The sequence below is a fragment of the Labeo rohita genome, chromosome 7 (assembly GCF_022985175.1).
Source record: "Labeo rohita strain BAU-BD-2019 chromosome 7, IGBB_LRoh.1.0, whole genome shotgun sequence".
In the NCBI taxonomy this organism is placed as follows: domain Eukaryota; kingdom Metazoa; phylum Chordata; class Actinopteri; order Cypriniformes; family Cyprinidae; genus Labeo; species Labeo rohita.
The window spans coordinates 44238590-44255195 of NC_066875.1; the positions used below are offsets into that span (position 1 = coordinate 44238590).

The window sequence follows — 16606 nt, forward strand, 5'->3', positions numbered from 1 at the left end:
TACAAGACAAACATACTTTGATTTACCAAGGATGCAATAACCTGACCAATATTTTTCCAAATAAATGCTGCCTTTGAGTATTCTGAATATATCACTGTTTGCACAAAAATATTAAGCAGCACAGCTGTTTTCAACATTGATAATAATCAGAAATGTTTCTTGAGCAGCAAATTAGCATATTAGAATGATTTATGAAGGATCATGTGATATTAAAGACTAGAGTAATGATTTTGAAAATTCAGCTTTTCTGTGCAGAAATAAATTACATTTTTAAATATATGCAAATAGAAAACAGTTATTTTGAATAGTAATAATATTTCTGCTTTTCCTTTATTATTATTATTTTTTTGTTCGCATTTTTTATTTGATAGGACAGTTGAGAGCAAACAGGAAAGCATTGGGTGAAGAGGTGGGAGCAGGATCAGCAAAGGACCTCAAGACGGGAATCGAACTCGGGTCGCCGGCAGCACAGTTACGCTATGTGTCAGCACACTAACCACTGGGCTCTCAGTGCCAATGTCCTGTATTTTTAACCACTAAATGCATCATAAGAGAAAATCTTACCGACCCCAAACTTTTGAATAGTAGATAATGTGCATGACTTCATATATTGCTTACACTGTTTAAAAAACACCTGATGTTGCATTTTAGAGTTTGTAAATCCTTGTCACGCTGTGCAAACTGCCATTTCAAAATCACATTTAGATATGCAGCACACTGATGGAAATGTGTTTTGCTGGTAAATAGAAGTTGTGGCGTGGTTTGACTTCTGCGCACACAAAAATAGCACCACCTTCTCTTTCCATGCAGTTAAGTGTAAAAGTCAGCAGACAGCAGTCTGCTCTCTTACTTTCAGCACACTGATTTTGTTCCTGGCGTGATGGAATTTGGTGAAAATCGACAGGAAAAAATCCCCTTATTGGGTTTTCTAATGCACGTCGATTCCCCTGAGTCAAATACCACGAGATCTACAAGGCTGACGCATGCTAAGGCGTTCAAAGGTGACATGCATCTTTCATCTCAGCTCTGCATGCATTTTTAACATAAATGTGCATTATTAACCACCGCAATTTCCTCTTCATTTAAGCACATTTTAATCTTCTGCCTATGTGTGTTAGCAGTGGACCGGCTGTCTGGATGCTGCATGCAAACACACATATCTATCTTTAGATTTAGCCAGCTGCCCCATGATGTAATGCAAACAGAATGACCATCCAAAGATAATATTGCACAAATAATTAGTGGCATTGCTAAATCAAGCATCGTGATTAGTGTTGCTCATACCTATCGTTAGTGACCAAACCACTTTAAGTATTCAGCTTTGTAATGTAAGTCATCCATCACCATTTGTGCTACATACATGAATGATACTGTTTCTCAAATTATGCATTTTGTTAATTTAAGGCTAAGGTCAACAAGTAAACCAAAGATTTTAGGGTCAATTTTAAGAATTTTGGGCAATTTGCTTTCATAATGAGTTTGTTTTTCTATATCAGAACAGATTTGGAGAAATGTAGCATTACATTACTTGTTCATCAATTGGATCCTTGCAGTGAATGGGTGCCGTCAAAATGAGAGTCCAAACAGCTGATAAAAACATCACAATAATCCACAAAGTAATCCACACCACTCCAGTTCATCTATTAACATCTTGTAAAGCAAAACTCTGCATGATTGCAAGAAACAAACCCATCATTAAGACATTTGTAACTTAAAAATATGAGTCCTCTATCCATAATATTGCTTTCTCCAGTAAAAAAAAAAGTTGTCTCGTCTGAATCAGGAGTGAAATATGCAGTGAAAACAGTCCAAAATAGTTCAAAAATTTTGGTGGATTTTGATGCGAGAGGACAACAGGAGATGGTTGAGGAAGCATTATGGATTATTGACTATTTTGGCCAGAAGAGACGGTTTAAGGCTATAACGTCTTAATAATCGATTTGTTTCTTACAAATATGCAGCTTTTCACTTCAGAAGATGTTAATTGATGTACTGGAGTGGTGTTGATTACTTGTGGATTATTGTGATGTTTTTATCAGCTGTTTCGACTCTCATTCTGACGCCACCCATTCACTGCAGAGGATCCACTGGTTTACAAATGACGCAATGCTCAATTCTCCAAATCTTTTTTGATAAAGAAACAAACTCATTAACATCTTGGATGGCCTGAGAATGAGTAAAATGTCAACAAAGTTTCACATTTGGACTCATTATTTGGATAAAAGCATCTTCCAAATGCATAAATAAAAAAAGTAAATTAAAGCCAGAATACCAGAAAACTCAACTAGCAATCCCTCAAAACCTTAGCAATGACCCACAAGACTCTAGCATCCAGGCGGTGAGTTTTGCACAGTAAAGCATACCTCACATCTTCTCCAGAAAGCGTACAAATTGAGTTTCTTTTCACGTTGCTCGGTTGCAGACCTCTCTGCCACTCCTGCATGCCCTCTCAGACATCTCTTACTCTTCTTTACAAATCCCCAACACTGAGAAAGTCTATTCCAAAACATTACATCACCCTTGTGAAGACAAGCTTTGCTTCAATCCAGACCTCGCCTCCCGGATTTACCTCCCAATGCTATCTGCGTTTGAGTCAAATATCTCTTTCTGGGCTGTCTATCTTCTTACAGAGACTGTTGCCCTCCGTGGCCCTTACAGATAACACACTTCCACCCCTGTCCTTCATGTTGACCCTGTCCTATCAGCAGAGAGCAAAAGAACTTGCACGCAACAAAGTCTGCCGTCTCAGAGACAGGCAAAATGAGCAAAAGCTCGTTTCATGACATGAGTGGGTTTCTATCGCAGTTACAGTCATACAGTCATTACAATATAACTGGAAGTTCGATGAAGAATAATGCTTCGTGTTAGAGCTGTCTATTAATTAAAAATTGTAACTGAATTAATTACATTATATGAAGATTAATTGATCAAATTAAAAGTAATTAGTTGCATATATCAATGTGACAACAAGACAATATTGCAGATGAACAGACAAAAAATGGTTTTAGTTCCATATCACTCAACAATCAAGTCTAATTCCTGCCTATTTTCCTAATTTCCCACCATTTTGCAATTGAAAATTGTAATTCTAATCGGCATTTTAGAATGATTTCTGAAGGATCACATGACACAGAAGACTGAAGTAATGATGCTAAAATTCAGCTTTGATTACAGGAATAAATTAAAATTTAAAATATATGCAAATAACAACAGATATTTAAAAATATAATAATATTTGACAATATTACTGATTTTACTGTATTTTTAATCAAATAAATGCAGCTTTGGTGAGCATAATACATTTATTAGAAATTTTATAGAATTCAAATAAGTAAATTTAAGCTAAAGTACTGACCAAGTTGTTGTGGTTAACTAAAACTTAAAATTAAACAAATGTAAAATAATAAAATAAAAATAAAATAAAATAAAATAAAATAAAATTAAATTAAATTAAATTAAAATTAAAATTAAAATGCTATAAACATGAAATATAAAAATAAAAATATGAAAACTGTAATGATAAATAATACAAGTTACTAAAAGTTACTAAAACTAAAGCTATAAATAATAAAATAATTAAAAAAAGAAATCAAAATAAATTAAAGTTACATAGAAATAAAAATATTAAGAAAAATGAAAAAAGCACATAACAAAACCTAACCTAAAATAAATACAAAAGTAAAAGATGATTCAGTATTAATATGACACGTGACACTAAAAACTGAAGTAATGATGCTGAAAATTCAGCTTTGCATCACATGAATAAACTACATTTTAAAATATATGCAAACAGAAAACGGATATTTGAAACTGTAATAATATTTCACAATTTTACTGATTTTACTGTATTTTTGATCAAATAAATGCAGTTTTGGTGAGCATAATAGCATAGAATCTACACAACCTCTATGTCTGTGTGTGGGTGTCTATATATATAAATATATATATATATATATATATATATATATATATATATACACACATCTGCTGTGTTGTACATGGTATAGCAAAATATCTACTGTACATCACATGTCTAGACACTATCATGAGTCATAATGATCAGGGAATGGAACGCACATAAGAGGATGGGAGGTTTTTCTTTTCCCTTTCATTACCATGAAATATGTTTCAAACATCCTGCCTGACTTTTATGGGAGCAAACAGGATTGACCCAGAGCAGCAGTTAAAGGAAACTTTATGAGCTCGACGGGCCTCGGCGGTCCGGTTGCACACTGTGGATGAACTTCAACAGGAACATCCGATAGGAAAACTCCTCATTTATTTAATTGCAACATTCAGTTTTGTAATCTGAAGCATTTTGGAGTGCAGTCGCTGCGATGATGTTAGAAACATAAAGGCTGGAAACCTGAACCACAGGTTTTTAATATATAAACGCAATTACCATAGCCTATAAAAGTCCTGGGACTACTGACTACTGCGGAGCAGATTAAAAGCCATTTTCATCAGCCTTCTGGGTCAAACAGGCTCTCAGGCACATAAAAATGAGTCGCTTCTCGAAGCTTCCACGGCTGAGAAAGTTGCTGACGTGACACCTTCAAGGAATAATTCACAAAAAAGTGGAAATTCTGTCATCATTTACTCGCCCTCATGTCACTCCAGACCTGTTTGATTTTCTCCGGGAGTTTAATAGAATGTTGAAGCAGCTTCTTTTGCATACAATGACAGTGACCAGAGGCTCTAAAAATTAAAAAGCTGCATCATAAATGTAGTCTACATGAATTAGAAATGGACCAAAATATCAATGAGACAGCATACTGAATGTAATTCACATTTGCATATATTGAATATGCCCCATGAAGATGTGCATGACATAAAAGTAGTGACAAAGTAGTGTTTTGCAAATTTGTACAATTCTCAATTTTACCACAGCATAAACAGTAAAGTATTTAATTACGCTTCAGTAGTTCTGTAGCAAAGCAACAGTCAAAGATCCACGAACTGATATTAAATGTTTAATTTAAATGCAGTGTAAGTCAGTTTAAATAAAAGCATCTGCTTTTTATTATTTTATTATTTTATGTGACTATGGCTCAAATGGCACAGCATTACAGCAATGCAATAGTCTCAGGTTTGAATTATGAAATGCATGAACTAAAATTATATAAAATATTTACTTTGAATGCAATATATGTTGCATTAAATTCATCTGCCACATGCATGAATGTAAATTCAAATGTAAAAGTTTTAAACCTTCAACATTTTAAAAGTCTTTAGAAAGTATTTAATTATTTTACGTTCTTATAGCTCAGACAGCATGGAACTACAGCAATGCAAAAGTCACAGGCTTGATTCATAAAATGCATGAACTGATGTAAAATATTTATTATGAATGCAATATATGTTGCATTAAATAAATGCATCTGCCAAATGCATAAATGTAAATTCAAATTTAAAAGTTTCAAACTTTCCAAATTAGATGTTTTAAAAGTCTTTTTAAGCAATGCAAAAGTCACAGGCTTGATTCATGAAATGCATGAACTGATGCAAAATATTTATTATGAATGCAATATAAGTTGCATTAAATAAATGCATCTGCCAAATGCATACATTTAAAAATTAACAGTCAAACCTTCAAAATGACACTTTTTAAAAGTCTTTTTAAGCATTTAATTATTTTACGTTCCTATAGCTCAACCAGAACGGCACTATAGCAATGCAAAAGTCACAGGCTTGATTCATCAAATGCATGCCTGGATATAAAATATTTATTATGAATGCAATATAAGTTGCATTATATAAATGCATCTGCCAAATGTAAATTCAAAAGTGAAAGTTGGCAAATTTTAAAACTCAATTATTTATATATTTTATGTGTAAAAAAATAATTATTTAATTATTTTTCAATATTTTCCGGGACATGCATAAATGTAAACATTTCAAATTTACTTTTTTATTCAGTTATTTTACATTTCCGTATCTCAACAGCAATGCAAAAGTCATTGGTTTGATTCACGTATTGCATGAACTGATATAAAACTGCTTTGTAAGTTGTTTTGAATAAAATTATTATTAATGCAAACTAAACAATAACAAACAAATAAATTCTAAATAATAAATAAAAACAATGGCATCTTGCTTTAAAGTATTTTTCAATTAACTAAACTTTGCTTCAATAGAGACGAGTAGACTGTCAGTAATAAAATGAAGAACAAAGCAACAAACGACAAACAAAAGAACAAAGAGAGCAGTTGATGCGTTTCTGTATGCAACTGATTAAAGCTTTTAAAGTTATCCAGATGAGACCAGTGAGTGATTCTCTCTCTTTTTTTTTCTCGTCAGCTCTGCTGTTGATTATTATTAATCACATTACATAAAGCAGAAGTTCTGTTAAGCAGCATTTGCACCACAAGACCTGCTGCACAGATCAATTATGACAGATCAGATGTTTCAGCCCGTCTGTGTACATTCACTTCAGATTTTACATTAATATCTTTCCAAGATCAGCATTTATGCCCTTTTAACTTGGCTTGAGAGACCCATGCATAGGTCAGTGGAAAAAACCTAGCATAAAACTCCTTCATTCAGCAGCGTTTCCTGAGAGAAGACGAGCCGTACGTTGACTCGTAAGCGAGCTGGGCGAAAGGTACGACGGCCTCTGGAGTGATGAGCAGTGATGATTAATTCAATGAGAGCGGTGTGTGTGCTAACGGGGAGAGAACGGAAGACGGTGAAGGTTATAGCCGCTCTCCGGAGGCCAGGGGGAATCTGAGCCTTCAGAAAGAGCTGGTGTTGAAACAGCTATTTTTACAGCCGGCTCTCTCCAGGACGCTGTAATCCAGCTGAGACTGAGGCGCGCCGCTGTGCTGACGGAGGCGGTCGGTGACAAGTACAAGAGCGTTTTTACTGCTAACGCAGCACTGCACCTCTGACCTGAACGGCTGTTGAAGCTCGTGGAGGTCACCGACGGACTGAGCACCTCACTTTAGGGAAACCGCATGAGGTGGAGGACGTTCAAAACAGGCTTATTGAACCAGGTTGAGGTTTCCTGCACTGAGATGGTCTAGACGGCTGATCAACTGGTTCACGTTCACCTGGTAGACGACAAAGCTGCTTAGAGTTTGCAGACCATTTTGAACCTGCTACTAAGTTAGCACTTTGACCACCTTAAAGGTGCAGAAATTACACAGTAGAGACTGTCTGACGACAAATAAGACTCTAAAAGCTTTAATTAAATATCATTTGTGTATCAATGTTGTTAAGTATAATTAAAAGTATTAAAAGTGTTTTGTGAAATTGAAAAACTGAAATAAAATAAAATAAAAATATTACATGAAAAACTTAAACTTAAATATATATATATTTAAGTTTAAATAGAGACAAGTAGACTGTATTTAAAATGAGACATTTTATATAATTTAAATATGTAAATTGAAGCTGAAGTAATGACCAGGTTGATGTGATTAACTAAAACTAAAACCATAAAAAAGTTACTTAAAATAAAACTAAACTAAACTAAACTAAACTACAATAAAATAAAATAAAATAGGTTAGTAATGTTGTTGTGTCTTTATAATTTTTTTAATTATAAATTTTGAATTAATATTAATATTGAATTAGCTTTTATTTTTAATCTTTTTATTTTAGTTTAAGTTTTAGTAATTTTTTAATGTGATTTTGTCATTTAAATGTTTTTTCTATTTAACTTTTATTTTTTTAATTTATATTATTATTTATTGATTTAAGTTTAGTAACTTTAGTACCTGTATTATTTATCATTAGAGTTTTCATATTTGTATTTTTATATTTCGTGCTTTCACTTTAATTTTATTTTTCAAATTTGAATAATTTTGTTGTGATTTTATAACTTTTGTATTATAAATTTTGAATTAAGATTAATATCAAATTATCTTTTATTTTTATTTTAGTTTCAATTTTAGACATTTTGTGAAGTGCTTTTTTCATTTTTATTAATATTTGTATTTCTATTTAATTTTAATTTATTTATACAGATATTAAAGTTACAAAAACTAAAGTTATAAATAAAAATATATATTTTTAATTTTATTAAAATTGATAATACAAAAATGACAAAAACCATAACAAAATTACTCAAACTTTAAATAAAATTAAAGTAAAAACATGAAATATAAAAAATAAAAATATGAATAATAAATAATAGGGGTACTAAAGTTACTAAAACTAAAGCTATAAATAATAACATAAATAAATAAAAATATAATTAAAGTTAAACTGAAATAAAAATAAAATAATAAAAATGACAAAAAAGATGAGCAGAGAAATTGTTTCGCTTACATTCACACACACAAAAAGATGCAAAATCTTTTTTTTCATCCTGATGATTAGAATGAACTGTCAAAACACACCAAATTCAATACAGTGAATCAGATTTCCCAAAGCTACACATAAGAGGAAAAAGACTTTACACGCAAGATGGGAAATTAACTTTTCCAGACACAGTGGCTGGTAAATGTCTAACTTTATTGGCCACTTAGATTTCTTACCAGCCTTTTTTATCATTTCATTTCAAATGGATAAAACAGTTCACCTCACTTGCACCTCACATTGCTTCTTTTATCTATTCAGAATATAAATCAAATCTTTCTTCTACAAACATGCATCTTTTCTTTAAACCCACCACAGTGCAAATAAAACAAAAATGGCCAGGTGCTGCACAAAAAGCAGCCCACTTTGATTATATGACAAAACGTTGATTATTGCTGCTGATCACTTTTTGTTAGTTACTCCCCAGCACAGAAAAGAAGTAACAAACTATGCTTAACCTAACAGCCTCCCACCAACAGGATCTTTGATTTAACCAGCATGCTGCAGCTGGTTTTGAAGCTAATTGAGCAATTGTGCACGACACGTTACGAATCCTGTATGGGGTAAATCTCTCGAACACACGTTTCAGATTCTTCGTCTGACAGGCCCGGCTGCTACAGGCCCGAATCTGAGGTCGTGATGGGAGATAAGAGAGTTCAGAAAGCCAGCGCTGATACGGTCGACTGGTGAGCAGAAAGCCATCAGCACTGCGCTAACCCGGTGACAAAAGTGTTTTTAATTCCTCATGTCATCTCATCTGCTCACCCAGCGTTCAGCAGGACGGCTGCCAGCAAATTCATTTGCTTTCCTTCTCATACTTTTTCCAAAACCAACAGGTGGTGATCTGCATTTCAGCCATTATTCTCCTGAATAAAAGCGACATTTAACTGCGGATTTGGCAGTCATCACAACTGAGATCAATCTTCACAATTTTGCATTTGTGCCACTGCACTTTTATATATTTTGATTATATAAAGGAATTTATATACTGCTTTTTTTTCCTCGCAACTAGTTATTAAAAGTACTAAATATCTAGTTTGTTTGGTTACTTTTTGTTTTAGTTTTATTTTCTTATTGTTGAAATAAAAACGCAATAGAAGAGTTAATTTATTGACAAATAATAAACAAATAATGTAAAAAAATATATATAAAAATGCATAAAATATATATATATATATTTATAAATTATTAAAATTGTGCCAAAATGCAAAAGCTGTAGATTCTATTTTTATTTACACTACTGTTCAGAAGTTTGCGGTCAGTGATATTTTACTTTAGTTTTTTTTATTTTAGTTTTTTTTATTTAGCAAGGACACATTAAATTGATTAAAAGTAACAGCAAAGACATTTACATTGTTATAAAAATAAATAAATAAAATGCTGTTGATATTTCTATTTATCAAAAAATACTGCTTTTTAAATGTTTAAAAAAATTTCACAGTTTCCACAAAAATATTAAGCAGAATAGCTGTTTTGATAAGAAGAAATGTTTTTTGAGCAGCAAATCAGCATATAAGAATGATTTCTGAAGGATCATGTGACACTGAAGTTCACTGAAATTCAGCTTTGCATCACAGGAATAAATTACATTTTAAAATATTTTCACACAGAAAACAGTTATTTAAAATTTTTAATAATATTTCACAATTTTACAGTTTTTATTGCATTTTTGTTCAAATAAATGCATCCTTGGTGAGCATAAGAAACTTCTTTCAAAAACATTTTTAAAAATTATGAACATTTTGAACGGTAGTGTGTTATATTTATATTTATGATTTCTGAAGGATCATGTGACACTAAAGTTCACAGAAATTCAGCTTTGCATTACAAGAATAAATTACATTTCAAAATATTTTTTACATAGAAAACAGTTATTTAAAATTGTAATAATATTTCACAATTTTATAGTTTTTGGTGTATTTTTGGTCAAATAAATGCAGCCTTGGTGAGCATAAGAAAATTAAAAAAAGCATTTTTAAAAATTATGAAAAATTTTAATGGTTGTGTATTATATTTCTATTTATATTTATGATTTATAAAAAATTATGTGTCACTGAAGTTCACTGAAATTCAGCTTTGCATCACAGGAATAAATTACATTTTAGGATATTTTTACATAGAAAACAGTTATTTAAAATTGTAATAATATTTCACAACTTTACTGTTTTTATTGTGCTTTTGGTCAAATAAATGCAGCCTTGGTGAGCATAAGAAACTTCTTTTAAAAACATTTTTAAATATTATGAAAATTGAATGGTGGTGCATTATATTTATATTTACAATTTTTGAAGAATTATGTGATGCTGAAGTTCACTGAAATTCAGTTTTGCATAACAGAAATAAAAATACATTTCAAAATATATTCACACATTCAACATTTATTTAAAATTGTAATAATATTTCGCAATTTTACTGTTTTTACTGTATTTTTGGTCAAATAAATGCAGCATTGGTGAGCATAAGAAACCTCTTTTAGAAACATTTTTAAAAAATTATGAAAATTTTGAATGGTAGTGTATTATATTTATTACACACATAAAACCCCCACACTTTCAATAAAAAAAGATTATTATGAGAGTCTTGAGACTCTGAACATTACAGTACATCTTCATTACTGGCAAAGTGACACATAAGCTGAGATGAACAGGGTGTTGTCAATTTCCTTTGCTGTCTCCACATCCTGAAAACTCTTCCCACGCCCCGATGCTGTTTTATGTGTGAATCTGACAGCGTTTTGTGGTTTTAAAATAAGTCATTTCGAGGTTTTTGGCAGATGTATCATAATGAGGTATAATTATCTTAGTGTAGTGAGCATCACACCTGCACGGCCTGAACACCTGCAACCATTGGATGCTCGTGAACACATGACTGCACATCCCTGAGAGCTGATGTACTCAATCTACTGACAATGTGTCATAATTAAAGCCCACATGGCCATTTCAGAGCCAATGCACTGCAAAACAAAAACGTATAAACAAAATCCAAAGTGCTTTTAGGCCGCAAATGTCACATTTGTTGTCACGAATGCACAAACTCAAAGAAGGTTTTGTACAATGTTTTGTAAGTCCTGCCAATTGGAAAGAAAATTCCCAAAAAACGTGCTGGAACAGAACATTTAGAAGCTGGTGGAAACACTTCGCAAATCTCAAAGGTCAAGCATATTTGAAGGGTCACGACTACGTGACGAAGGAAGGAAGGAAGGAAGGGAACGCCTACTGCAAAATCCACAATCCAAGGAACATTTGAAAGATCCATCACTCAAACACGCACCTACAAAGAAACAAACACACGCTCGCGAATACGAGGAGAGACAAACTATGATCTAGATGCTGAAATTCCTGTCATTGTAATTAATTGCACATACACACCCATGAATGGAAACTTTTACTTGAAAACTTCTTCAAAACTTGTTACAAGACCTAAAATAAAGCAACCTTTAAGTATAGATTTTGGATTACATGTCATGGGGGGAAAAATCTAAATAAATAAAAGTAAAAATAAATTACAAAATATTTTAAAAATACGATTGCACAAAATTTAAAAAAAATAAAATAAAATATAATAATTAAAAAAAATAAAATAAATAAAATAAAATAATCTTAGGAGACAGAAACGTTCCCCATACAAGCAGCAGATGAGCAGAAACAAAAACTAAAATCATTCGCTTTCTTCCAAACACAATCATGCATTGGCATATCAGCGTGAGAGAGGGTATATAAGCTCCGACGTGTGAAATAAAGGCTTATACCTGTCAAAAATCAACTGAAGGCAGATTCCTTTATTCCTTCCACCACTGACAATGGACCAAAAGCCTCTTTTCCTTTTGTAGATAAGACAAAGTATAAAGCTATCATTTTATCAGCAGTGAGAGGGAACACAGTCTCCCAGTCTTTTCTCTCTTTTTTTCAATCTCCCACAATGATGAAACCTTCCTAAAAACACCCCATATGCAATATAGAGACCGGGAAAAACAGAAAAAAAATTTCTTCAGGGCCCCAAAGCTAAAGAAGTGTAATATTTAGGTCTGAGGGAATAAATGATGCTAAATGAAAAGATGATGAAATCCAAAAGCACAAATTACAACAAAATGAAAAAGAAAAAAACTGCCCTCATCCAAATGTTTTAGAGAGGTTTGGCCTTGAAAAAATGGCCACATGATATCAATTTGTGCAGTGAGATGTACTTCAGGGAAATTAGGATGTTATTGTTGTGAGACAAGTGAAAAAAATAACAGAACAAATCTACCAGGTGTCTTTATATGCACATATAATCTGTAAAAGTGTCATCTGCGTGTCACTATGAGACAGATCCTGCTTAAATATTGTAAATTGATTGACAGCTGTTAACTAAAATTAAAAATATTATAACTATTTTATTTAAAATATTAAATACAAATATTTTATATTAAATATATATATATAATATATAATATTTGAAATATAGCTGAAATATAGTAAAATAAAATTTTCTGTGAAAAACTTTGCCTTGGCAGCTAATTAAAATAAGTACTACAACTCCATTAAAAATAAATAAAAAGCTGAAAAAAGTATAAAAATTAATAATAAAATTTTAAAACTTTGATTAAATATTAAAATATAAAAAATAAAAGCTAATTCAAAATATCAATAAACAAAATACAGTTAAGGCACTGAACCGAGCTTCACATAAAGTGTTACTGAAGATATTAAAATTAACAGAGACACATCCCAGCTCAAAGGCTGCACGGGTAAAGTGGAGTACAGGCCTGATGTAGATAGAAATTCAGATCAGCCTAAGAGGTTGTGATTAATCTGTTTTGACAGATGTCACAAATCTCTCAAACTAGCAAGGAAGCTCTCCGTTAAAATGTTACGGTTGTTTCCAAAACGGCACTCTGGGCTCTCCTTTTAATGTCACTTTTTTTCCGACCCATTTAAAGAACATAAGAGTGCAGTAATGATGTTTTTGTTTAATTAGGTGAGCCGCTCTCAAAGGTAGACTTGTTAAGTCAGGATGTCAGCGGTGGCTTGTCAAGAAAAGGGCGAGCGTTGTGAACCCGTGAACCATTATCACTCAAGACAACATGATATGATACAACTACATTAATCCCCACAGGGAAACTAGCAACAGGCTACACAAAGCTGCAGCGCCAAGGGAAAAGACAACATACGCTACACACAGCAAATATAAACCAGCGATCAAAACGACTGCTGAATTCCAAATGTGTTTGTCATTCAGGCAAAACAAAAGTTTTTCCAGCCCTATTGGAAAATGTATGAAAAGGTGGCATATATAACGCTATGTGCCTTTCTGATGGCAGTTTAACCTGTCAAATTTTAATCGAAAAGTCAAAACACAATATATTTGATAAACTGAGTAAAAATCGCTCTAGATTCAGCCATAATGCAATTAACTCATGGCGCCGTACTGCAGTGCCAATGGAGCAGAAATGAATTAAACTGCATATCCAACACATCTAAGGGGGTTACAGAACATTAAGATGTCTAAACACCTCCGTGTCAGAGGCCAGATGAGCTTTCAGACGAATTCAATGAGCAGACACAAATTGTAACCTCTAAACCATCACATGCTTTTTCACTGCAAACAGTCATTTGCAGCCAAAGCACGCAGCACTTCAATACTGGACGAGCTTCATATTTTGATGATCTTCATCTCTAATCGCTTTACCAGTGGTGTGTAAACAGGCGTCAGCTGGATCAGATTGTTATCTGCTGATCCAACAGGCAGCTCAGACATTCACTTATAAACATGGGGAAGTGAACCATAATTAATAACAAGTATCCAGGATATCATTGGAATGGCTGGTAATGAATTTTTAGTGCTTTGGCGGTGGTGCGGTAGTTAGAGTCACTTAGTATAATTTTAGGTATTGGGACAAACCTCAATGAGTGGCCTACATAGCAGAAACGTGCAGCATTCATAACTGAGTCGAGAACGTCTATTATATACCAATTAAATTCCTGAATTTAAACTGAAGAACAGAATGTAGAATTCCAATTTAAACTTTAATGCAAGTAGAATTAAAATGAACTGAAATTCAAAGAAAAACATATAACTGTAAGGATGAATGGATGGGTGGATAATGCAACAGATAGACATGGATGAACAGAATGATGAATGGATGGATATATGGATGGATGGATAGAGAGAAAGACACATGAATGGATGGATGGATGGATGGATGGGTGGACGGACGGATAGACAGAACAACAGATGGATTAGATATGAATGAAAAGAATGATGGATGGATATATGGATGGATGAATAGCGAGAAAGACACATGGATGGATGGATGGACAGACGGATGGATATTGGTGAAAAGAATGATGGATGGATGGGTAGATGGATATATAGATAGAGAGAAAGACATATGGATCAGACATGGATGGATGGACGGACGGATAGACAGAACAACAGATGGATTGGATATGAATGAAAGGAATGATGGATGGATATATGGATGATAGATAGAGAGAAAGACACATGGATGGATGGATGAATGGGTGGATGGATATATAGATAAAGAGAAAGACAAATGGATCGGACATGGATGGATGGATGGAAGGATGGGTGGATGGATATATAGATAGAGAGAAAGACTAATGGATCGGACATGGATGGATGGATGGATGGATGGATGGATGGATGGATGGATGGACGGATGGATGAATGGGTGGATGGATGAATGGGTGGATGGATGAATGGGTGGATGGATATATAGATAAAGAGAAAGACAAATGGATCGGACATGGATGGATGGATGGAAGGATGGGTGGATGGATATATAGATAGAGAGAAAGACTAATGGATCGGACATGGATGGATGGATGGATGGATGGATGGACGGGCGGATGGATGAATGGGTGGATGGATATATAGATAAAGAGAAAGACAAATGGATCAGACATGGATGGATGGATGGGTGGATGGATATATAGATCGAGAGAAAGACAAATGGATCAGACATGGATGGATGGATGGATGGATGGATGGACGGATAGACAGAATAACAGATGGATTGGATATGAATGAAAAGAATGATGGATGGATGGATATATGGATGGATGGATAGAGAGAAAGACACATGGATGGATAAATAGACGGACGGATGGATATTGATGAAAAGAATGATGATGGATGGGTGGATGGATATATAGATAGAGAGAAAGACAAATGGATCGGACATGGATGGATGGACAGACGGATAGACAGAACAACAGTTGGATTGGATGTGGATGAAAAGAAGGATAGATAGATAGATTGGATATGGATTAATAGAACTATGGAAGGTCTATTAATACATACAGTGCCATTGCGATAGATGGACAGATAGATAGATATATATAGATAGATAGATAGATAGACTTCCCTCTGTCTCATCCTAGAGGATCTCTCACCGGATACTTATTCTAAAAACCTCATCATTTACAAATTAAGCACTGCTTATGTTCCATGAGGGGTCAGTACATTTCAGGTTCTGGTTCAGTAAAAACACTTGAGTTAATGATGAAATAATTCCAGGGAAGTTGCACGGGTGGTTCGTCTTCCAACTGCGCACAGCGACAAATCCTCCCGGGAGGAAGACACGCAGGCTAATTATTCTCACGTTAGAAAGATTTAAATCGTTGTTAGGATTAAGTGAAAAATAGCAAACATGTTTAATGCATGATAAATATAACGTGCGCATTAAACACCTTTGACACACACATCACGGGAACACAAACCCACAAAGCACATCAGAGATCTGCCAGAATGCCACAAGCATCACCCAGGCTTAATTAAAAAAGACAGCGAGAAAGAGAATGAGAGACTGGAGTATTGGCTTCAGATAAGTGAAAATCCTGCCTTGTATACCAATGACAAGCCCAACAAATCACAACAGCTTTACTGCACTCAGATACTACAACATAATCCAGCTTTACAGATGTAAAAAAGGCACAGCACACAAAAAAAACATCATCTTCTCATCATTTATTCACCCTCATGTCATTTCAAACCCATATGCTATGCTTCTCTGTAGAAAAAAACAAAGAAAGAAAGAAAAATGTGAAATGTCACTATAAACTGCTGTTATATGGAAAAGACAACACTGGCTCATAGGAAAAACATGCTTACATTTTTGCAAAACTACAAACGTTTATTCTTTTTTACACAAATTATGTATACAAGGGCAGATTATCAATAAAGAAACGTCATTCCTTCAGCACTCCCTTATTAACCATCTCTGCTTTATCAATGTGCGAATCAAGTTCAAAAGGGATGACATTTGAGATTCAGGTGAGCACAGATTCTGGGATAGAGG

General features: G+C 33.5%; 1 protein-coding gene across 1 annotated transcript in view; it reads right to left on the reverse strand.

Moving 5' to 3' along the window:
- The window catches only part of LOC127167970 (cell migration-inducing and hyaluronan-binding protein-like), a 137888-nt gene that overhangs the window by 82355 nt on the left and 38927 nt on the right, over nt 1-16606 (reverse strand).